The 23,239-nt window shown below is 49.2% G+C and overlaps 1 protein-coding gene across 2 annotated transcripts in view; it reads right to left on the reverse strand.

Moving 5' to 3' along the window:
* The window catches only part of CMKLR1 (chemerin chemokine-like receptor 1), a 45,609-nt gene extending 27,272 nt beyond the window's left edge, over nt 1-18,337 (reverse strand). Inside the window, exon 1 of one of the 2 annotated variants that reach the window (XM_029049428.2) lies at nt 17,701-18,337. The gene's annotated coding sequence lies outside the window, so the exon portion shown is untranslated. Of the gene's footprint in view, nt 1-4,951; nt 5,107-17,700 lie in introns of those variants that run through there. The other variant, XM_029049427.2, reaches the window with a different exon arrangement.
* Nucleotides 18,338-23,239: the final 4,902 nt, after the last annotated feature.

Consider the following 23,239-nt stretch of genomic DNA (forward strand, 5'->3'; position numbering starts at 1 on the left):
AGACACACCTGGGGCAGATAATTAATGATAATAATAATTATAATTATTATTACTATTATTATTATACTTGTTAAGTGCTTACTATGTGCCAAGCTCTATTCTAACTGCTGGGGTAGATCCAAGTTAATCAGGTTGGACACAGTCCCTGTCCCCTCATGGGGCCGACATTCTTAATTCCCATTTGACAGATGAGGTAACTGAGACCCAGAGAATTTAAATGGCTTGCCCAAGGTCACACAGCAGAAGCGTGGCGGAGCTGGGATTAGAACCCAGGTCCTTCTGATTCACAGACCCGCACTCTAGCCACTAAACCACGTTGCTTCTCATTATTATTAACGTTATTATCATTAACAACATCATCATTATTATTACTATTGTATTTATTCATAGCTCACTGTGTCAAGTATTGTTCTAAGCCCTGGCGTAATATGAGTTAAACAGGTCAGACACAGTCCCTGTCCAGCATGGGGCTCATGGTCTAAGGGAGAGGAAGAACAGATCACGCAATTAGGTGACTAAGCAACAGAACTAGAGACAGGGCCAGAGAAAAGGGAATTCCCCTCCCCGCGGGAAACAAATCCAGGATGTTTTCCTTGGATGCGGGGGGTCGGTCCCTGAAGAATCTTGTGTTACAGTGAATTGGTGGTAATGGATGAGTGCTTACTCTGGGTGGAGCACTGTACTGAGTGATAGGAGAGCACAGTACTGAATACTAAATGACTGGGAGAGCACAATAGCAATAGTAGTCATGGTCCCTGCCTTCAAGAAACTTACAATCTAACAGGAAAAAAGGCACAAAAAATAAATTAGAGGCAGGGGAAAACAACCAAATTCAAAGATACAGCTCTCAGTCGGGAGGGGAGAACGAGTAACTAAGTCCTGAGGGTGTGAGGACTCCAGGGCATAGGTGATGAGGAAATGTTAAAATGGCAGGGACTGAGGAAAGAACATGCTATGAAAACTGCTTTATAGGGAAAACTGCTTTATAGGGAAAACTGGTTTATATTTACTGGGAGGAACAGGTTAGGCTTTGTTGATTCAAAGAAACCGCCAGGACCAACATAAGATTTCACTTGTTTTTACAGTAGGCTTTTCTTTCCTGGATTGCAATTCTGGGTGCGTCTTTGACCTGAAGTATAAGGGAAAACAAGTTTAAAGCTGGAGACGTGTTTTCCGAATTGCCGCCTCCTGCCTAGTCCTTTGGTGTTCCTCAGGTACCTTCCAGCTGAGAACTTCTTGCTTTTGCCAGGAAAATCAACTTCAACATGATGCTATTAAGGGCCAATTTAAACTCAGCTCCCAGAGGTTAAAAAATAAGTGCCTGCAATAATATAAGTTGCTAACAATTGATTACCCCAACAGCCTCCTTGCTGACCTCCCTGCCGCCCATCTCTCCCCGCTCCATTCCACACTTTGCTCTGCTGCCTGGATTATTTTTCTACAAAACCTTTCGGTCCATGTTTCCCCATTCCTCAAGAACATCTAGTGGTTGCCCATCCACTTCCACATCAAACAAAAACTCCTTACCAAAGACTTAAAAGCACTCACTCACCTTGCCCTCTCCAACCTTACCTCCCGGGCTTCCTTCTACAACCAAGCCCACACTCTTGACAGAATGGCCCTTAAATACTTTGCTGCTCACCCCAGCTTTCCAGCCCTTATGTCCACATCCTTATGCTTTACTATTCTTCCTTTCTTCAACGTACTTTAATGACTGTCCTCCTCTTTAGACCGTAAGCTCATTGTGGGTAGGGAATGTGTCTACCAACTCTGTTGTACTTTCCTAAGCCTTTAGTACTGTGCTCAGCACATAATTAAGTGCTCAATTAATCCAATCCATCGACTGAGTGATGTTACCGTTCTATCCACCACTAGGAGAATGCTTTTCACCCTGGCTACGTGCTGCTGTTCCACTATAGTAATGATAGTGAGGTAGCAAAAACCCCAAGAGACACAAAAGTCCTGTCACCCGAACCCGAGGTTGGGTAGAGTAGAGGCATCGAGCCTTGATTTCAGGCACGCGCACAATCATCTCATCTCAAGCCCACCAAACTTGTGGATCATTTGCTCTCAAGACAGATTCTCCTTGTGGGGAAAACATTCTCCGATTCTTCCCTTGGGCTAATACCAAATCATTTACTGAAAGTGTTAGAACTGTGAGTTCTTTTCTTCCTCGAGAGAGTGCTTGGAACACTAGCTGCTAACTCTCTTACTAGAGAAATGGGAAGAGCACAGGCCTGGTAGTCAGATGACACATGTTCTAATCCCTCCTTGCCTGCCGCTTGACCTCAAGCAAGTCACTTGACTTCTTTGTGTCTTGGGCCTGGGAGTCAGAAGACCTGGCTCCTTATCCCAGCTCAGCCACCTTGCCCGTTGACTGACCTTGAGCAAGTCACTTAACTACTCTGTGTCGGTTACCTCAACTATTAAATGGGGATTACATGCTTCTCTCCCTCCTACTTAGATTGTGAGCCCCACTTGGGACACAGGCTACGTCCAACCTGATTATCCAGAATCTACACAGTCCCTCTCTCAGTAGGGATTGATTACAAAGTTCTTGGTACAGAAGGAGCACTTAAAACATATCATAATTACTATTATCAATCAATCAATTGCATTTATTGAGAGCTCATTGCATTTACTGAGAGCACTGTACTAAGCACTTGGGAGGGTACAACAGAACAGAGTTGTCAGAAGTGTCCCCTGCCCACAGGGAGCTTACAGTCTAGAGGGGGAGACAGACATGAAAATAAATAAATACATTACACATGTGGACATATCTGCTGTAGGGTTGAGGGGGGATGAATAAAGTCAATCAATCAATCAATCAATCAATCAATCAATCAATCATATTTATGGAGTGCTTACTGTGTGCAGATCAAGGTACTAAGAACTTGGAAAAGTCCAATAGAATGATATAAGAGACACATGCCCAGCCCACAATGAGCTTATAGCCCAGAGGGGGAGATGGACATGAATATGAAAGAATAAATTACAGATTTATGTAATTATTTATGTAATATGTAAATAGGTAACATAAATTATGGATATATAAAGGGTGCAAATCCAAGTGCGAGGGTTTTCTCTCTGGACCGGGCACAGGGATCGTGATTGGATTTTTCAAAGGGACCAAGGAGCTCACATTGCCCTCAGGATGGACCCCTGGAGCCATCTTGGGAAGAGAACAGAACAATACACTTGTCTCACTTCCTTGTCGAGGGAGTCTTAGATCAGCAACCTTCCAATCCTTACCCAGCTCCAGTGATCTCTGCTCTAAAGAGCTGGAGGTGGCAGTGACCACCAAAACCCTCTCTCTGTTCCCCCAGCAGACGTTTCCTCCTTCCTCGGAGCCCTCTGCTCACCACGAAAATGTGATGCTGTCACTTCGGCTCAGTAGTTTGTTTTTGAAGAAGCTTGTGATAAGGAGAAATAACACTCTTGGGCTCTGGGCTCCCCTCAAGTTATCGCCCTGTCTCCCTCCTACCATTCCTCCGAACTCCTTAAGCGCATTGTCTGCACCTGCCGTCTCTCTCCTCCATTTCTCTCCTTGACCCCCGCCAATCTGGCTTCACTCCACAGAAACCACCCTCTCAAAGGTCACCAGTGATCTCTTCTTGCCAAATTCAACGGCCTCTACTCCATCCTAGTCCTCCTCGATCTCTCAGCTGCCTCCATACTCTGAACATTTTGAAACTTTCCCTTTCTCCTGGCAACATTATCCAACTTCAGCTTCACTGACACTGTCCTCTCTTGGTTCTCCTATCTCTCTGGCTGCTCATTCTCAGTCTCTTTCTCAGGCTCCTCGTCTGGTCTCCCACCCTCTAAGTGTGGGAGTTCCCCCAGCTTCAGTTCTGCATCCCCTTCTATTCTCTGTCTACACCTACTTTCTGGAGAACTCATTCACTCTCATGGCTTCAACTACCACCTCTATGCGGATGATTCCCCAATCTAGATGTCCAGCCCTGATCTCTCTCCCTCTCTGCAGTCTCACATTTCCTCCTGCTTTCAAGACACCTCTACTCAGATGTCCTGCTTGTCACCTAATAATAATAATAATAATGTTGGTATTTGTTAAGCGCTTACTATGTGCCGAGCACTGTTCTAAGCGCTGGGGTAGACACAGGGGAATCAGGTTGTCCCGCGTGGGGCTCACAGTCTTAATCCCCATTTTACAGATGAGGTAACTGAGGCACCGAGAAGTTAAGTGACTTGCCCAAAGTCACACAGTTGAGAAGTGGCCGAGCCGGGATTCGAACCTATGACCTCTGACTCCAAAGCCCGCGCTCTTTCCACTGAGCCACGCTGCTTCTCTGCACCTTAAACGGAACATGTCCAAAACAGAACTTCTTATCTTCCCACCGAAACCCTGTCCTCCCCCTGGCTTTCCCATCACCGCAGACAGCACCTCAAGCCTGTAACCTTGACAGTATCTCTCATTCAACCAACTTATTCAGTCTATCACTAAATCCTGTTGGTTCAACCTTCACGGTATTGCTAAAAGCACCCCCCTTCCTCTCCATCCAAACTGTTACTATATCAATTAAAGTACGTATACCTATCTGCCTTGATTACTGCATTACTGCTTGGTTCAGTAGTCTGCACACAGTAAGCATTTAATAAATACAATTGAATGCATGAATAATATAAAGGAGAAACATATCTGCATGTCCACCAACTCCACTATGATGTACTCTCCGAGCTCTTGGGAGCCTCTAGACTGTAAGCTCCTTGTGGGCAGAGAATATGTCGATTTTTATGTTGTCCTCTCCCAAGCGCTTAGTACAGTGCTCTGCCCAGAGTAAACACTCAATAAATACAACTGAATGAATGAAGCACTTAGTGCAGTGTTCTGCACACAATAAATGCTCAACAAATAGGACCGATGGATTCTGCATCTGAGGCCTCAAGGGGGGAAACCCGCCCTCCCACCTACCCCCAGAGCCCGGCTCACCTGAGGTGGGCCCAGGCTCGGAGTCTCCGGCGTGTGAGACCCCCATCGCTCCGCATCTCCGCCTCCACCACCACCACTCACAGGTTCCGTGAGAAGAAATGGGCTGGGCCCCGTCTGTGATTCACGTCACCTTCCGCTCCAGCTGAGGAGACCCAGCGGCCACCCACTGGCCCTGGCTCTGCTCTGTCTGTTTCCTGAGGGAAGGCAGGCGAGCCTAGCAGGGCGATTGGTGTTGCATCAGGCCCCACGCCCACGCAACCCCTTGACCAAAGCTTCTCCTTTAAGCTGCTGCCTGAGCTTCATTCATTCATCCATTCATTCAGTTGTATTTGTTCTGCCCTTACTCTGTGCAGAGCACTGGACTAAGCGATTGGGAGAGTATAATACAACAAGAGACACATTCCCTGCCCACAACGAGCTTACTGTCTAGAGGGGGAGACGGACATTAATATAAACAAATGACAGACAGGGACATAAGTGCTGTGGGGATGGGATGGGGGGTGAAGAAAGGGAGCAATTCAGGGAATCGCAGAAGGGAGTGGGAGAAGAGGAAAGCGGGGCTTAGTCAGGGAAGGTCTCTTGAAGGAGATGGGCCTTCAATAAGGCTTTGAAGGAGGGGCAGGTTTGCAGAGGGAGGGTGTTCCAGGACAGAGGGAGGATGTGGGCTTTGGCTTTCAGTGTGGTGCTGAAAGGGAAAAATAGCTGCCCCACAACCAGGGAAGAAGGCAGTCTGGGCAGACAAGGCAACCAAAGCAGCAGTAACTGGCCTCAGGACTCGTGTTCTTCTGCTTAAAAATCCCCCAGGGCCCCTCAGTGTGACTTGGGGCACATCGCTTCACTTCTCTGGTCCTCAGGTACTTCAGCTGTAACAGAGGGATTAAGACTGTGAGTCCCTTGTGGGACATGGATTGTTTCTAGCCTGATTCTCTTGTATCTACCCCCAGGGCTTTGAACAGTGCTTAGCACATAGTAAGTGCCTTACAAATACCATAAAAAAATTGGAACGGGCATAGGTTTAGGAGCAGAGATGCCCAGATTCTTACCTAAAATCTCCCCTGGGGAAACACAGCAATGTGGTAGGACAGAAAGTCCAACCATTCCATTTTTTTTATGGTATTTGTTAAGTGCTTACTCTGTGCCGGGCACTGTTCTAAGTGCTGGGGTAGATCCAAGCTAATCGGCCTAGACACGGTCCACGTCCCATGTTGGGCTCACAGTCTTAATCCCCCATTTTTACAGATGAGGGAACTGAGGCCCTGAGAAGTAAAGTAATAGTAGGAATAATAATAATAATTATAATAATAATGGTATTTAAGCACCTACTATATGCCAGGCACTGTACTAAGTGCTGGGGTGGATGCAAGCAAATTGAGTGGGACACACTCTCTGTCCCACGTGGAGCTCACAATCTTAATCCCCCTTTTACAGATGAGGGAACCGAGCCCCGGAGAAGTGAAGCGATTTGCCCCACGTCAGGCAGCAGATCAGTGGCAGAGCCGGGATTAGAACCCAGGTCTGTCTGACTCCCGGGCCCGGGGTCTATCCACTAGGCCACGCTGCTTCTCATTTGGATTGTGTAGATGAGTGGGAGCTGTCAGACAACAAGGTCCACTCTCTCCTTCAGAGTCTGCTCCTCTCCCTCACCGTCCCCCACTACGCACCTGGCTCTTCACCTGGGTCACCCTACTTCCGGCTGTTTGGGAGGGGAGACCTCTGTGTGAACCGAGGAAGAGGCTGAGAGCCCCACTGATAAAATATTAATTGTGGTAATTATTGAGCATTTCCTATGCTCCCGACACTTGTTAGTTACAAGATAATCAGGTTGGACACAGTCCCTGCCACAAGTGGAGCCCACAGTTTCAGGGGAGGAAGGAGAGGTAATGAATTCCCATTTCATAGTTGAGGGAACTGTGGCCCAGAGAGGTGAAGTGACTTGCCCAAGGTCACACAACCCGGGAGACGGAGGGTAGGGTACTTGTAGGTGCCAGGGCTGAGGGCTGTTGTGTTTCTGGGCTTGGGGTGGGGTTGGGTCGGGGGTGTTCCTGGAGCTATTTGAGGATGGACTGCCTGTCTAAACCGGGACAAGCCCCAGTCCATGGGGCAGATTGACACCTGTCACTCTCCCCAGGGTCATGGGGAGGGAGCAGGTATGACCGTCACTTTTTTTACAGGTGAGAAAACCAAGGCCCAGAGAGGTTAAGTGACTGGCCCAAGGTCACACCGCAGGCAGGCGGCAGAGCCAGGATTAGAACTCGGGTCTCCTGACCCTCCCAGCCCTGTGCCTTCCATTAGGTGACACTGCGACGGTCACAAATAGGACCACCCAGATGAACCACGCAAACACAGCCGTGATGTAAAGTGCCGACCCACAGAAACGTGAATAATTGGAGCCTCAGAACTGTGTGGTAGTGCCAGACGGGAACCAGAGCGACAGCAGGCAGGGAGGGGAACCACCGGGCTGGCATCCTGTCAGAGTTACATCGGCCTCCCACCGTCAGTTGTTCCTGTTCTGGAAAATCGGTTTCCAGCCAGAGGCCCCGTCCTCATCAAGGCATCTATTAAGTGGCGGTCGCTAGGCCAAGCATTGAGTAGACACAGGATAATTGGAGCACGCACGGACTCCGTGCCACACGGGGTTTCCAGTTTAAAGCGGAGAGGGAGAAGTTATTTCTTCCCCATTTTACAGTTGAGGAAACTGAGGCACGGAGTGGTTAAGCAATTCACCCAAAGTCACATTTTTTAAAAAATAGTTCTTGTTAAGCGCTGACTAAATATCAGGCAGTGTACTAAGCCTGGAGTTGATACAGGGTTATGGCATTAGACGCAGTCCCCGTCCTACATGGGACTCACGGTCTTACTCCCCATTTTATGGACAGAGTAACTGAGGCACAGAGAAATGAAGTGATTTGACCAGTGTCACACAGCGGACACGTGGAAGAGCTGGGATTAGAACCCGGGTCTCCCGACTTCCCGACCACCCTGGGGGCTCTCAGCTGATGTGAGGGTCGGGCAGAGAGGGGGAGGGAGGGAAACGCAGGAGATCAGAAGATGATTTCCCGTCGATCATGGCAGACGAGCCAAGCCCTGACACTTGAGCATCGAGGACTTGGGTGGAGGAGTTGATGTTGGTACTAGTGGCTTGCTCCAGGGCCACCCATCCCTGCTCTGGTCCCCGTACGTCGTCATGGTCCCGCTGGGGCCCGGAGCGCAACGAGCAAGAAAGGGGGCAGGGAGGCAGCACACTGAGAAAGGCATGGGCGGTCTGCCCCTCGTTAGCCAAATGTACCCCGATTCCCAGAGCCGTGCCCTTTCCCCCGCATCCGCAGCAGAAAGACTCAGCAAGTCAGCCAGCATTCATTCACTCTTTCGATGGTATTTTTGGAGCGCTTACTGTGTGCAGAGCCCTGGACTAAGTGGTTGGGAGAGTTCAATACAACAATAAACAGACCCCTTCCCTGTCCACCCAGAGCTCAGCTCAGCTCAGCCAGACGGGCTTTCAGCTCGGACACTTTCTCCCCGTTCCTGCTATTCCAAGGACCCTTGTGTTTTGTCAGAATCCGGCCACGCTGCCGAGTTCCAAGGATTTTCCGATTTTTTTACTCCCTCCTCGCGTCTGGCATCTCCCACACACCGAGCGCTGTCGTTGGAAACGGGAGGAAGGGCGGAGCTGTGGAATTAACAGATCCCATCTGCTCTCCGCCTGCCCGGCTTCATCTCCTGGATGCTCACCATGGCCCATTTCCTGTTTTCCCGTTTCATATTTCCTTTCTATTATTGTTTGCGGCTTTCGGGATGGAGGGGAAGAAATGAGAAGTAAACAAGATGATGGGCCTTGGGCTGGGAGACTGAGAGCAGGGTCTGGCCTGTGACAAACACCCAAAGGTGGCCACTCCTTCCACTTTGGAAATCGACACAGACCTTTTCTCCTTTCCCTTTCGATCGGCCGTCTTTATGGAACGAAGGACTGTATTGAGCGCTTGGGAGAATACGAGAAAGTAAATCGATATGATCCCTGCCTTCAGAGCTTTCAGTCTATTGTCCGCAGAGCACTGTAGTAAGCGCTTGGGAGAGTAATAATAATAACAATGTTGGTATTTTGTTAAGCGTTTACTATGTGCAGAGCACTGTTCTAAGCGATGGGGTAGATACAGGGTAATCAGGTTGTCCCACGTGAGGCTCACAGTCTTAATCCCCGTTTTACAGATGAGGTGACTGAGACCCAGAGAAGTGAAGTGACTTGCCCACCCTCACCCAGCTGACAAGTGGCAGAGCAGGGATTCGAACCCATGACCTTAGACTCCCAAGCTCGTGTTCTTTCCACTGAGCCACGCTGCTTCTAAATACAATAAGAGTAAAATACAATGTTAGTAGGCATAATACCTGCCCTCGGACCCCACAATCTACTGAGTGCACAGCACTGGACTGAGCACTTGGGCGAGGACAGTAGAGTTAATAACCCCCATCCCTGATCTCAAGACTGTTTTCTTCCCAGCAGAGCAACAGCTGCCCCAAGCCCAAGGTTGGACTTCCTGGAGGTAACACTCCTGGCAGTGATGGATGGCCAAGTCGTCCCAGCTGCCCGGAGACCCCAGCCTTGGAGACGGACAAAACGGGGGGCTTCAGTTTGGCCCACCAGCGGGGCGGCAGGCTCGTCTCCGGATTACAGCCCCTCGGGACAGTGGGGCAGAGCAGAGATGTCGAGAAGGATTGGGGCCTCTAAATAGATCTCTTATTTATTTATCATTTATGTAATAGATTCATTTATATTAATATCTGTCTCCCCGTCTAGACCGTAAGCTTGTTGCGGGCAGGGAAGTTGTCCGTTTATTGCTGTAGTGTACTCTCCCCCAGTGCTTAGTACAGTGCCCTGCACAGGGTAAGTGCTCAATAGGTACGACTGACTGCCTAATTTATTTTCATTTTCAAAGGAGCAACTTGGCCTAGAGGAAAGAGTGCAGGCCTGGGAGTCAGGGGACCTGGGTTCTAATCTCGACTCTACCATTTGCCTGCTGCGTGACCTTGAGCAAGTCACTCAACTTCTCTGTGACTCAGTTTCCTCATCTGTGATATGGATATTCAATACCCATTCTTCCCCCCGACCTTAGACTGTGAGCCTCAAGTGGGACAGGAATTGTGTCCAATCTGATGATTTTTTTTACCCACCCCGGCTTTTAGCGCAGTGATAGTAGGTGTTTAATAGTATTATTATTACTATAATGATTGTCATTATGAACATTCCAATAGAGAACCGGTACACATGTGTGTTATTGACATCAGAGTACTGAGCCCAAACCTATAATTGATCAATCAATCATATTTATTAAATTCTTACTGTGGGCAGCACACTGTACTAAGCACCAGGGAGTGAGACATACAACAAATTTTGTAGACACATTCCCTGCCCACAAGGAGCTTACAATTATTATTATTACTATAATATTCATTCATTCAATCATATTTATTGAGCACTTACCATATTTCTCAAGTGCTGACTATGTACTCAGCACTGTAGTAAGCACTGGGATAGACACAATTTATTCAGATCAGACCCAGTTCTCTGTCTCACATGGGGCTGATAGTCTAAGTAGCAGGAGAACAGATTTTGAATCTGCTCTGCATGCGATAAGCGCTTAATAAATACGATTGAAAGAATGATTCTCTAATTGACAGATGAGGAAATTGAAGCACAGAGACGTTAAGTGATTAGCCCAAGGTTACACAGCAGGCAAGTGACGGAGAATCATTATTACTATCATTATTATTATTTGTTAAGGGCTCACTATGTGTCAGGCACTGTTCTGTACGCTGGGGTAGATACACGTTAATCAGGTCAGACACAGTCCCTGTCCCGCATGGGGCTCACAGGCTAAGTAGGAGGGGAACAGGTATTGAATCCCCATTTTACAGATGAGGAAACTGAGGCACAGAAATGCTAAACGACTTGTCCAAGATCACGCAGCAGGCAAGCTCTGTCCGTGATCCCTCTCTCTGACATGGCCCAGAGATCAGGAGATGAAGAGTTCAGGGTCTTGAATGTGTTTCCAATTCCCCGGCTCATCAGCACTTAGGCAACCGTTCCGGCATTACGACAGGATATGAACTCCAGTGACTTCTCTGCCCGATTGCAGAAATATTGAAATTCAGGCCAGCGGAGTCTTCTGGTCCCGGAGTTCTCCAGCTTTGTCATCTGCGGATTTGCTCAACTGTCTCAGAGAGTTTGCAGAATTCCAGTGGCTCTTTAGTTTTCCTGAAGGAGAGCCATATGTTTTTCTAGTCTCCCCAGCTACCTGCTTGGCTTCCCTCCAATCAATCAATCAATCAGAGTATTTCTAAATCACCTATTAAGGCCACATCACTGTGCCTCACAGCGCTTCCCCACAGCGCTTATATACATATCTGTAACATTTATTTATAGTCGTGTCTGTCTCCCTTTCTCATCTGTAAACTCGTCGTGGGCAGGGAATGTGTCTGCTGATCATTCTATTGTACTTACCCGAGTGCTTAGTACAGTGCTCTGCACACAGTAAATGCTCAAAAAATACGACTGAATGAATGAATGAAGTGCGTTGGATTCTCGGCTCTAGATTATAAGCTCCTCCACTAGACTGTGAGTCCCTTGAGGGTAGGGATCACACCTACCAACTCTGTTATATTGTCCTCTTCTGAGCGTTTAGTATAGTCCTCTGCAGAGAGTAAATGTTCAATAAAAAATTTATTGGTTGGATTGATCGGAGAGTGCAACAGAAATAGTGATCAATGGCATTTATTGAGCGCTCCCTGTGTGCAGAGCATTGTACTGAACACTTGGGAGAATATTATGGAACTGAGTTGATAGACACATTCCCTGCCCACAAGGAGTTTACAGGGTAGAGTGTAGACCCAACCCCAGCCCTCAGGAGTTTTAAATCTAGCCTGGCGGGTGGGACAGACACCAAGTTGAAGAGAGTAGAAAGGGTAAGGTGGAAGAGGCAAAGAAAGAGAAGCAGTCATGACAAGTTTTTTTGTTCAAATACAAATGGTTTTTGTTAAGCTCTCACTATGAGCCAGGCAGTAAACTTGGCACTGGGCTAGATACAAAATCAATCATGTTGGACACAGTCCCTTTCCCACATACAGATCACAGTCTTAATCCCCATTTTATAGTTGGGGTCACTGAGGCACAGAGAAGTGAAATGACTTGCTTAAAGTCACCCAGCAGACAAGTGGCGGAGCCGGCATTAGAACCCAGGCCCCTCTGACTCCCAGATCCGTGCTCTATCCACTAGGCCAAGCTGCGTCTCTATTTTTTGTTGTGGCTGAATCACTGAAGGCTTTTTGGTAGGTTAGGGAGGGGTTTTAAATGGTCCTTTAAAAAAATGCTGCCAGCAGCTTCTGTGGGACAGAAGGGGAAAAAAGAAGGGTTTGAGGCGGTGAGGATGTTGGAGGATAATGGTGATGATTCATGTCTAACTTAAATCCTTCCCACTGCAGCTATTTGGCCATGTCCTGCACTGTGGAAGATGGAGCCATAACGAGGCAAAGTTAGAGAAGCAGCATGGCGTAGCGGGTAGCGCATGGGCCTAGGAGTCAGAAGCTTATGGGTTCGAATCCCGGCTCTGCCCCTTGTCTGCTGTGTGACCTTGAGCAAGTCACTTCTCTTCTCTGTGGCTCAGCGACCTCATCTGTAAAATGGGGACTGAAACTGTGAGCCCCAGGCGGGACAGGGACTGTGTCCAACTCGATTTGTTTGAAGAGTGCTTGACACATAGTAAGTGCTTAACAAATACTATTATTATTATTATGATTAGTGTAACCTCAGATGGACCCGCCCCTTTCCTTACACTCTCTTAAGGAAGTTTTTGAGGCTTGTGAAAGAGGAAGCTACCAGAACTCAGCAAGGGATTTCAGGAATTGTGAAAGTGGGGCAGGAGATGATGCAGCAGAGGGGACGGTGGGGAAATGAGGAGATGGGGAGAAGGCGACAGAGGCCCCAAAATAGAGTGGGATGTTGTGAGGGTGGAGAGGAAAAAGCAGCATGGCCTAGTGGATAACAGCCCAGGCCTCGGAGTTAGGAGGACCCAGATTCTAATCCTAGCTCCTCCACTTCTCCAGTCTGTGACCTTGGCAATTCACGTCACTTCACTGGGCCTCAGTTACCTCACGTGTGAATCGACGCCTTATCGTGGCAGGAGAGTTTGCGTACGCTGACGAAGCTTACAGCTAAGCTGTATAGGTTTACCCAGAATGGAGAGATCTAAGCCGAAGCACCCGACGAAGTTGATTCACCTATGCTGGGCAGCAGCGGCGCGGGAAGGAATCAAAGGTGGATGATCAAGTGATCAAAATGTTGATCAAAGACAGTGGCAGAGACTCAAGTTTTCTATTCCGCAGCCAAGGTAATGGTAAACCACTTCCATATCTTTACCAAGAACACTCTACGGATATACACACCAGGACGTCTTTATGACAGAAGATGGGATGTTCTAGAGAGGGTGTGGCCACGGAGTCGCTAGGGATCGGAAACAATCTGATGGCATTTGAAGAAGAAAATGGGGATTAAGTTTGTGAGCCCCATGAGGGACGTGGACTGTGTTCAACCTCTTTAGTTTGTATGTACCCCTCTAACTCCCAGACCTGGGGTCTATTCACTAGACCACGCAGCTTCTGGTGCCATATCAACACCAGGCAGGAAATGGGCAAGGAGAGTGGTTTAGTGGATAGAGCCCGGGGCTGGGAGTCAGAAGGACCTGGATTCTAACCCCGGCTCTGTCACTTGTCTGCTGTGTGACCTTGAGCAAGTCATTTCACCTCCCTGGGGCTCAGTTATCTCCTTTGTAAAATGAGAATTAAGACTGTGGGACAGGGACGGTGTCCAAATTTGTTTGTATCCACTCCAGTGCTTAGTACAGCGCCTGACCCATAGTAAGGCCTTAACAAATACCATTATTATTATTTGTATTTCAACACCAGGCAGTGGATGGGTAAGTTGAAAACCAGACAGATATCCACCGCACCAAGGGACATGTTCCCTTCCCATTCATTCTCTCTTTCTCATCTCCGGCTCTAAAGTCATCCTCTCCAGGCACTCTAAGTCTGCCCAAGACCGGAGCCAGGAGAGAAACGAGTCTGGCTTCAACCGCAGTAATGTGAGATCTTGGGCAGAAAAGGTTCCTGGGATTTCTGCTAAATCTGTTAACACAACAAGTACCTTGGCCTAGCCCGAATCCAGCCCGCACACTTCGCTCCTCTAATGCCAGCCTTCTCACTGTGCCTCCATCTCGTCTCTCTCACTGCCGACCCCTCGCCCACATTCTGCCTCTGGCCTGGAACACCCTCCCTCCTCAAATCTGACAGACAATTACTCTTCCTCTTTAAAGCTTTATTGAAGGCCCATCTTCTCCAAAAGGCTTTCTCTGACTAGGCCCTCCTTTCCTCTTCTCCCACTCCCTCCTGCGTCACCCTGACTTGCTCCCTTTATTCATCCCCTCTCCCAGCCCCACACCACTTATGTCCATATCTGTCACTTATTTATTTCTATTAATGTCTGTCTTCCCCTCTAGACTGTAAGCTCATTGTGGGCAGAGGATGTGACTCTATTGTTGTATTGTACTCTCCCACTTCGAACAGTACTCTGCACACGGTAAGTGCTCAGTAAGTACGAATGAATGAATGAACGGTAACTCCTAGAACCCATGTACCCCCCTTAACCTCCCCAGAACTTGGATCATCCAGGGCCAAAATGGCAGGTGCAACCCCTATTCTCACCCACGGTGCCAAACCAGGGTGCCACCCATGGATGAAAGCGTAGGACCCCCCATCACTTCTCCCTGGCTCCTCCCAGGATCCCACAAGGACTCCCAAGACCAGATTGACTCATTTTGCCTCCCGGCTCGACCTTTGCCAGAGAGCGATGGAAGCTTCCGGCTGCTTGGTGAATCGTGTGGACCCTTCCCTGATGGCAGTTCGCCCTCCCAGACCCACCAGCTCTTTGTTACAGTATTCAATTTCTCCTTCTTCATTTCTCTTGGAATAATAGTCATCCAGGAGGTGGAGAAATCTCATGTATTTTGACAGTATCTGGCAAAACTTTGCATCAGTCACATGAGAATAGTAGTCTTACGTTTTAGCCGGTGTGTGAGAGAGCAGGTCCCCACAAACTTTTCCCGTTTAACAGATCGATAACCCACCAGCGGACATCCTCTCGGATGGTCAGCTTCTAGGAGCTTGATCTAGCTCTGCTGACCCCTCGCCCACGTCCTCGCTCTGGCCTGGAGCCCCTCATTTCCGACAGTCCCTCCTCCCTCAGCCCCACAGCACTTAGGTCTAAATCCTTACACTCTGCCCTGTCTGTAATTCATTTTATTTTGAGGCTCCTCCTCTAGAATGTGAGCTCCTCATGGGCAGGGATGCTGTCTACCAACTCTGTTGTCATAGGCCCTTTATAGGGCTCTCAGCGCTCAATACATAACATTGATCGGTTGAGGAAGGAGGGGAAAGAAAAGGGAGAGGAGAGCACTCAAAGAATCCTTGGAAGGAAGTCCCATTCTCTGATCAGATTCTATTCCCCTCCAGAGTAAACAACTGGTATTCGTTAAGTGCTTACTATACGTTAATCATTGTACTAAGTGCTGGGGTAGATACAAGATAATCGGGCCCCCATGGGGCTCACAGACTAAGTAAGAGGGAGCATAAGTATTGAATCCCCCCTTTTGCAGATGAGGCCCAGAGAAGTAAAGTGACTTGTCCAAGGTCTCTCAGCAGGCAATTGGCAGAGCTAGGATTGGAACCCGGGTCCTCTGGCTCCTCGACAGGTGTTTTTTCCACTAGGCCACACTCATTCTTTACCATCCATTCACGGGTGTCCGGGTAACCTCTGCTTTCTTGCTCAGTCATTCTTGTCTTAGTGATGACCTCTTCCTGAGAGGACCATGAACAAACACTGACTTTTTTATTCCTTCCATTGAGATGACTCCACAAATCCTAATACTTGCCCTAAACGAGTGAGAACCTGACTGGTTTCAGGTCTGACTACCCTCCTCCAGGAAGCCTTACCCGATTGACTGGCAAAACCCCAGTTATGTCAGCCTGCCACCCACCCCATACACGGTATATTCATTCATTCATTCAATCATTTTTATTGAGTGCTTACTGTGTGCAGAGCACTGTACTAAGTGCTTGGAAAGTACAATTCAGCAACAGATAGAGACAGTCCCAGCTAACAAAACAAGTAAACAGGCATATAAATATTTTATTCCTTTCCTCAGCCCTTACATCTTTTTCTTCTGAATATTCCATTATCTTTGTAGCTCTTGGGTCTTTTTATAGCATTTTTAAAGCACTTACTATGTGCCAGGTTCTGGACTAAACACTGGAGTTGATTCAAGCCTATCAGGTTGGACACAGTCCATGTCCCATATGGGGGTTACAGTTTTAATCCCCATTTTACAGATGGGGTACCTGAGGCCCAGAGAAATGAAGTGACTTGTCCAAAGTCACACAGCAGAGAAGTAGCAGAGCTGAGATTAGAACCCAGGACCTTCTGACTCTCAGGGCCGTGCTCCATCCGCTGGACCACTCTGCTTCTTTGTCATTCATTCATTCAATAGTGTTTATTGAGCTCTTACGGTGTGCAGAACACTATACTAAGAGCTTGGGAAAGCACAACACAAACAGTGTGACATTCCCTGCCCACCACAAGCTTACTTTTATGCTGCCTCCTGACAGATCTGTACTGATTGTGCCTCTATTCTCCCTCTTGCTCCCACTGAATCTGCAGATCGCTTTTGTCTGTCTGTCTGTCCCTCTCATTAATGATAATAGGAATGTTGGTATTTGTTAAGCACTTACTATGTGCCGAGCACTGTTCTAAGCACTGGGTTAGATACAGGGGAATCAGGTTGTCCCTCGTGGGGCTCACAGTCTTCATCCCCATTTTACAGATGAGGTAAGTGAGGCACAGAGAAGTGAAGTGACTTGCCCACAGTCACACAGCTGACAAGTGGCAGAGCAGGGATTCGAACCCATGACCTCTGACTCCCAAGCCCGGGCTCTTTCCACTGAGCCACGCTTCTTCCCGGAACCTCCATGAGGGCGGGTGATGCAGAGTCCTCTTCCTCTGCTATCGATTAATCAGTGGCATTTATTGAGCATTTATTTGCAGAGCATTGTACTAAGCGCTTGAGAGAGTACATTTCTTGAAGCAAGTTACATTTCTGCTGGCATCCTTCAGCCTAGCTTTCTTATCCTAAGAAAGACAGTGCTCTGCACACAGTAAGCACTCAATAAATACGACTGAATGAACGTAGGCTTGTGTGGAAACCGCCCCTGCCCCAAATCCCCTCTCAACACACACCCCTAAGCTCTTCATAATAATAACAATGGTGGCATTTGCTAAGCGCTTACTATGTGCCAGGCACTGTACTGAGCGCTGGAGTGGATGCAAGCAAATCAGGTTGGACAGAGTCCCTGTCCCACATTGGGCTCACAGTCTTAATTCCCATTTTCCAGATGAAGTAACCGAGGCCCAGAGAAATGAAGGGACTTGCCCAAGGCCACACAGCAGCTTCCTTGCTACTTGACCGGTCCCAGCCTGCGCCCGAGGCAGAAAGAAACCCTCGTGCTCCCCAAGAAGGAATTTCCTCCTTCGAGCCCCTCAGGTCCTACAGGTGAGGCGGAGGATTGTGGGAGCGGAGGATTGTGGCCGTGGAGTCCGGAGGACTCCGTATTCCCTTATTTCTTTAAGAGAAGGAAAATCCCCCGGTGGGACCTACCTGCCTGGTTCTTGGGGAGAAGAGAGGACCCCTCCCGCTGGCTCCTCGGCCCGGTTGGCCCGGGGGATTCTTCAGAGCGGCATCTGCGCCCGGAGGGGCGGCGTGAGAGTCCCGTTCCTCAGCCGGTGGCGGGCGGCCGCCCCCTCCCGCCGCCACACCTTGGCTCCCAGCGGCTTCGGGCCTCCAAGGGCACGTGTGTTGGGGTGGGTGCGTGCGGCGGTGCGTGTGTGTTCATTCACGACAAGCAGACTCCGCTTTGCCTCTCCCCTGATGTTCTCTCGGACTGGCAGGACTCAGGAGGGCCAGATGTTCCGGCCACTTTCTGGTCGGGGGAACAGACCTTCGCCCCTCCTGCTTGCAACCACCCACAGACGTGCTCACTCACACACACACACACACACACACACACACACACACACACACACACAGACCAAGTGGCTCTCCCAGCCGCTTCTAAGCCCGACGATTTCTGGGGTGGGTTTCTGGCACAACCTCCCTGCAAGAGAAACAGCTGAAAAAGGGTGTAGCAGAAGCGAGGCTGGAAAGTTGGCGGGGATTCCAGCAGTGACCAAATCCCCGGAACGGCCCCGTCCGGGCCTCTCTGTCGGGACGGAGGCCGGGCTCAGGGTCTCCCCGGGCCGGAGGCCGGGCCCAAGGTCCCCCACCGTGGCTCGGGCAGGCCACGACACTAGACAGGGCCCCCTGTGGCCGGCCGGCCCACTGTGGCTGACCAGATGAAGGAAGGAAAATCGGGAAGTTGTGCAGCCGGGCTAATGGGGTGGCCCACCGGGTCAACGGGACCTCTCCCAGTGGCCCACCGTGTGACCGCCGTGTGAACGGGGCCTCTCACAGCAGCCTCTCATGTGCCCGGGGGCTCTCGGAGTGGCCTGCCGTGTGACCACCCGCCAGATGGACGGAGGCTCTTATACTGACGTACTATGTCAACATGGGCTCCGATAATCATAATAACGGTAATAATGACGATGATGGTGTTTGTTAAGTACTTACTATGTTCCAGGCACTGTACTAAACTCTGGGGTCGATACAAGCAAATCAGGCTGGACACGGTCCCTGGCCCCACATGGGGCTCATGGTCTCAATCTCCATTTTACAGATGAGGGAACTGAGGGACAGAGAAGAGAAGTGATTTGCCCAAGGCCACAGAGCAGACAAGTGGCGGAACTGGGATTAGAACCTGTAACCTTCTGACTCCAAGCCTTTATACCACGCTGCTACCTCTTACCAGGGTCCCTCGTAATGGCTTGCTGGGTGAACCGGGCCAGAGAAATCCCCGCTTCTCCCCACTCTGGACCGAAGCACTTCTGCTTTCATTCATTCAATAGTATTTATTGAACACTTACTATGTGCAGACCACTGAACTAAGCGTTTGGAATGTACAATTCGGCAACAGATAGAGACAATCCCTGCCCACTGACGGGCTCACAGTCTAATCGCTCTCTCCCTGACTGTCTCCGACCGGCCCACCGGGAGGGAGCGGCCGGACCGTTCCGGAGCTCGAGTTGAAATTCCCAATCCCTGGTGATGACCCATATTCGTGCCGGGCCATTCTCGGCTGCTCCCCCGGTCCTATTCCTATCCCGAGGGATTTGTGAATACGGACTCCGCCGCCTCCGAACCGAGCTCGGCCTGGGCCAGCGCCATCCACAGCCTCCAGACCCGAAGGCCACGGTGCCCTCTGACACTTCGGGGGCCCGGGAGGACAGACCTCTGGCAAACAGCATCTGGAATTCAGCCCTCGCTTGATCAACTGGAAGTGGACCCAGCTGGCCAGAAGTCCTGATTTCCTTCTAAACTCTGACCCCGTCCATCCAGAGTATCTCCCGTGCTCCCAGTTCAGTGACTCCCCTTTCTGATTCCAAGTGCCCTGGGTAGGATTCATTGAAAAGCTGATTTTGAGATACAACCTCTCGTTGTTGGCAGGGAATGTGTCTGTCACATTATTGTGTCGTACTCTCCCAAACGCTCAGTATAGTGCCCTGCACACAGTAAGCACTCATTAAAATGATTGATTGATTGATCCTGCCTGTCTCTTAGCAGGAGAAGGCGTGGGGATCACAGGACCTGAGTTTATGTTCCTACCCTGCCTCCGGCCTGCCGAGTGATCTTGGGCAAGTCACTGAACCTCTCTGGGCCTCAGGTTCCTCATCTGTAAAATGGGATAGTAATGAAGAAGAGAAGCTGCTTAGAAAAGCAGCGTAGCTCAGTGGAAAGAGCACGGGCTTGGGAGTCAGAGGTCATGGGTTCGAATCCCAACTCCGCCACTTGTCAGCTCTGTGACTGTGGGCAAGTCACTTAACTTCTCTATGCCTCAGTTACTTCATCTGTAAAATGGGGATTAAGACTGTGAGCCCTACGTGGGACAACCTGATGACCCTGTATCTACCCCAGCGCTTAGAACAGGCTCAGTAGAAAGAGCACGGGCTTTGGAGTCAGAGTTCATGGGTTCGAATCCCAGCTCAGCCACTTGTCAGATGTGTGACTTTGGGCAAGTCACTTAACTTCTCGGTGCCTCAGTTACCTCAATGTAAAATGGGGATTAAGACTGTGAGCCCCACGTGGGACAACCTGATTCCCCTGTGTCTATCCCAGCGCTTAGAACAGTGCTCGGCACATAGTAAGCGCTTAACAAATACCAACATTATCATTATTATTATTATATACCAACATTTTTATGATTATTAATGCCCTGCCTCTCCCTAACTCTGAGCCTGTTGTGCGATCATCGAAGGTGTTAAACGGCTAAATGACTCTACTTTGTTCTGGCTGAACATTCATGATAATCAATCAATCATGAAATAGTGTGGCCTAGTGGATAGAGCGCAGGTCTGGAAGCCGGAGAACCTGGGTTCTAATTCCAGCTCCCCCATTTGTCTGCCATGGGAAGTCACCTCACTTCTCTGGGCCTCCATTTCCTCATCTGTAAAATGGGGATTCAATACCTGTTCTCCCTCCTATTTAGACTGCGAACCCCACGTGGGACAGTCATAGTCTCTGACCTGACGATCTTACATCTACCCCAGCACTCAGAATAGTGCTTGACATAGAGTAAAGCACTTTACACATACCCTTAAAAAGGTAGTGCTTGAAACACAGTAAGCACTAAGCACTACAGAAAAAATCGGTCGGTAGCATTTACTGAATGCTTACTCTGTGCAGAGCACGGTACTAAGCGCCTATGAAGTGTAATATGAACTAAGCCCTGAAAATGCCTCTTTGCTCCAAAGACCTGTTTGAATTCCTTCGGAGTCCTAGAAAAACAAGACCATGTCACTGAGCTGTTCCTTATTTAGCTTTAAAGCAACGATGAGAATTCTTGGAAAAATTCAAGTTAAAACCAGGCTTGGAGGGAGCTCAGGGGAAGGAAACAAGGGGAAATGTGTACTGCACTCCGTCTGTCCGAACCGCAAGGAAGCTGGCTCACGGAAGACGGAATGACTCGAAAAAGGAAAGCTGCAAAGTTGAACTCCTAATGAATCCCAGCAAATCAAACACTTAACACTTCCATCGGGATAGCCAATTTGCCTGCTCTGCACATTTGCCATGTTTCAGGTTCGTAGTTCCTGAGGGAATTATAGTTATATATTGTTATACTGTACTCTCCCAAGCGCTTAGTACAGTGCTCGGCATGCAAGAAGCGCTCAATAAATACGACTGAAATAGCTACAGAACAGGCGGAACGGAGGAGGGATTAGCCTTTCGCGTCTGGATTTCTCCGTGTCGTCCCCGAGGGGTCACTGAGTCTGCCCCCCTCAACTGCCCAACCTGGCTCAAAATCTTCTGGGTGGGAGAACAGCTATTGAACCCCCATTTTATAGATGAGGAAACCGAGGCACAGAGAAGTTAGTGACTGGCTTAAGGTCACAAAGATGGCTAGTGGCAGAGCTAGGACTAAAACCCAGATCTTCTGATTCCCAGGCCCCGGCTCTTTCATATTAATGTCTGTCTTCCCCTCTAGACTGTTGGCTCGTAATGGGCAGGGAATGTGTCTGCTGGTTCTGTTGGATTGTACTGGCCCAAGTGCTCAGTACAGTGCTCTGCACATAAGTAAGCGCTCAGTAAATACAGCTGATTGACTGATATTTCCTCTAGGATTTGTGGGAGACTTGTGACTGTGGGGTGTGAGCTAGAAGGGGTAGTCTAGGTGTCAGACTGGATGAGGGGACACTGCATCCCTCCTTCTGGGCAATTGAGCCAGCTGAAATCTGGGGTGGATAGAGGAGTGTATGGATAAAGCACAGGCCTGGGAGTCAGAAGGTCATGCGTTCTAATCCCGGCTCTGCCACTTGTCTGCTGTGTGATCTTGGGCAAGTCATTTCACTTCTCTGAGCCTCAGTTACCTCATCTGCAAAATGGGGATTGAGACTGTGAGCCCCATATGGGACAGCGACTGCATCCAGCCTGATTTGCTCGCCTTCACCCTAGTGCTCAGTGCAGTGTCTTACACACAATAAGCACTTAACAAATGTCATAGTTTTTTTTCTGAGCTCTGATCTCACCCAGCCAGAATCTCTCCCCCTTCTCTCACTTCACCAGCTCCCATCTTGAGCTCTCCCTCGGACAGCCAACCTGAAATCGGGGCAAAGGGAGCTCGTCGGCTTCCCAGTCAGGTTCCCTTGTGAGGTGGGACTGTGGAGAAGGAGCCGCGGGAGAAGCAGTGTGGCCTAGTGGATAGAGAACGGGCCTGCCAGTCAGAGGACCTGGATTCCAAACCCAGCTCTGCTGAATGCCTACTCTGTGATCTTGGGCAAGTCACTTAACTTCTCTGGGTCTCAGTTTCTTCAATTGTCAAATGGGGATTCAATACCCATTCTCCCTCCTACTTAGTCTGTGAACCCCATGTGGGCCAGGGACTGTGTCCAACTTGATTAACTTATATCAACCCCAGTGCTTAGAACAGCACTCGAAACATAGTAAGCACTTAACAAAAACATAATGAGTACGATAATAATAATAATAATATGTTTGGCACAGCACATTACCCACTCTAATCCCCTCCCTGGACACCATGGGATGGAACTTGGCCTAGTGGGTAGAACACGGGCCTGGGAGTTGGAAGGTCGTGGGTTCCAATCCCTCCTCTGCCACTTGTCTGCAGTGTGACCTTGCGCAAATCACTTAACTTCTTTGTGCCTCAGTTCCCTCATCTGTTAAATGAGGGTTCAGACTGCGAGCCCCATGTGGGACGGGGACTGTGTCCAACCTGATTATCTGGTATCTAGCCCGGTGCTTAGAACAGTGCCTGGCACATAGCAGGCGCTTAACAAATACCATAATTATTATCATTGTTATCTTTAACCACACACTCTCCAGTGGCTCCCTCCCCACTGCTTTTAAACACGCCCACGTGTCTCCCATCAAAAACATTCCTTCCTCCACCCAATGGCTCCTTTCAGTTATCGTCCCATCTCCTTCCTTCCAAACTCTTTGTACGCTCCGCTTCCGCCCTCCGACTCCTCTTCCTCTCTCCCGACTGCCCCTTAAAACCCAAATCCCACCCGGCTCCCTCCCTCCCCCCTGA

This window comes from Ornithorhynchus anatinus, chromosome 21, assembly GCF_004115215.2.
Source record: "Ornithorhynchus anatinus isolate Pmale09 chromosome 21, mOrnAna1.pri.v4, whole genome shotgun sequence".
In the NCBI taxonomy this organism is placed as follows: domain Eukaryota; kingdom Metazoa; phylum Chordata; class Mammalia; order Monotremata; family Ornithorhynchidae; genus Ornithorhynchus; species Ornithorhynchus anatinus.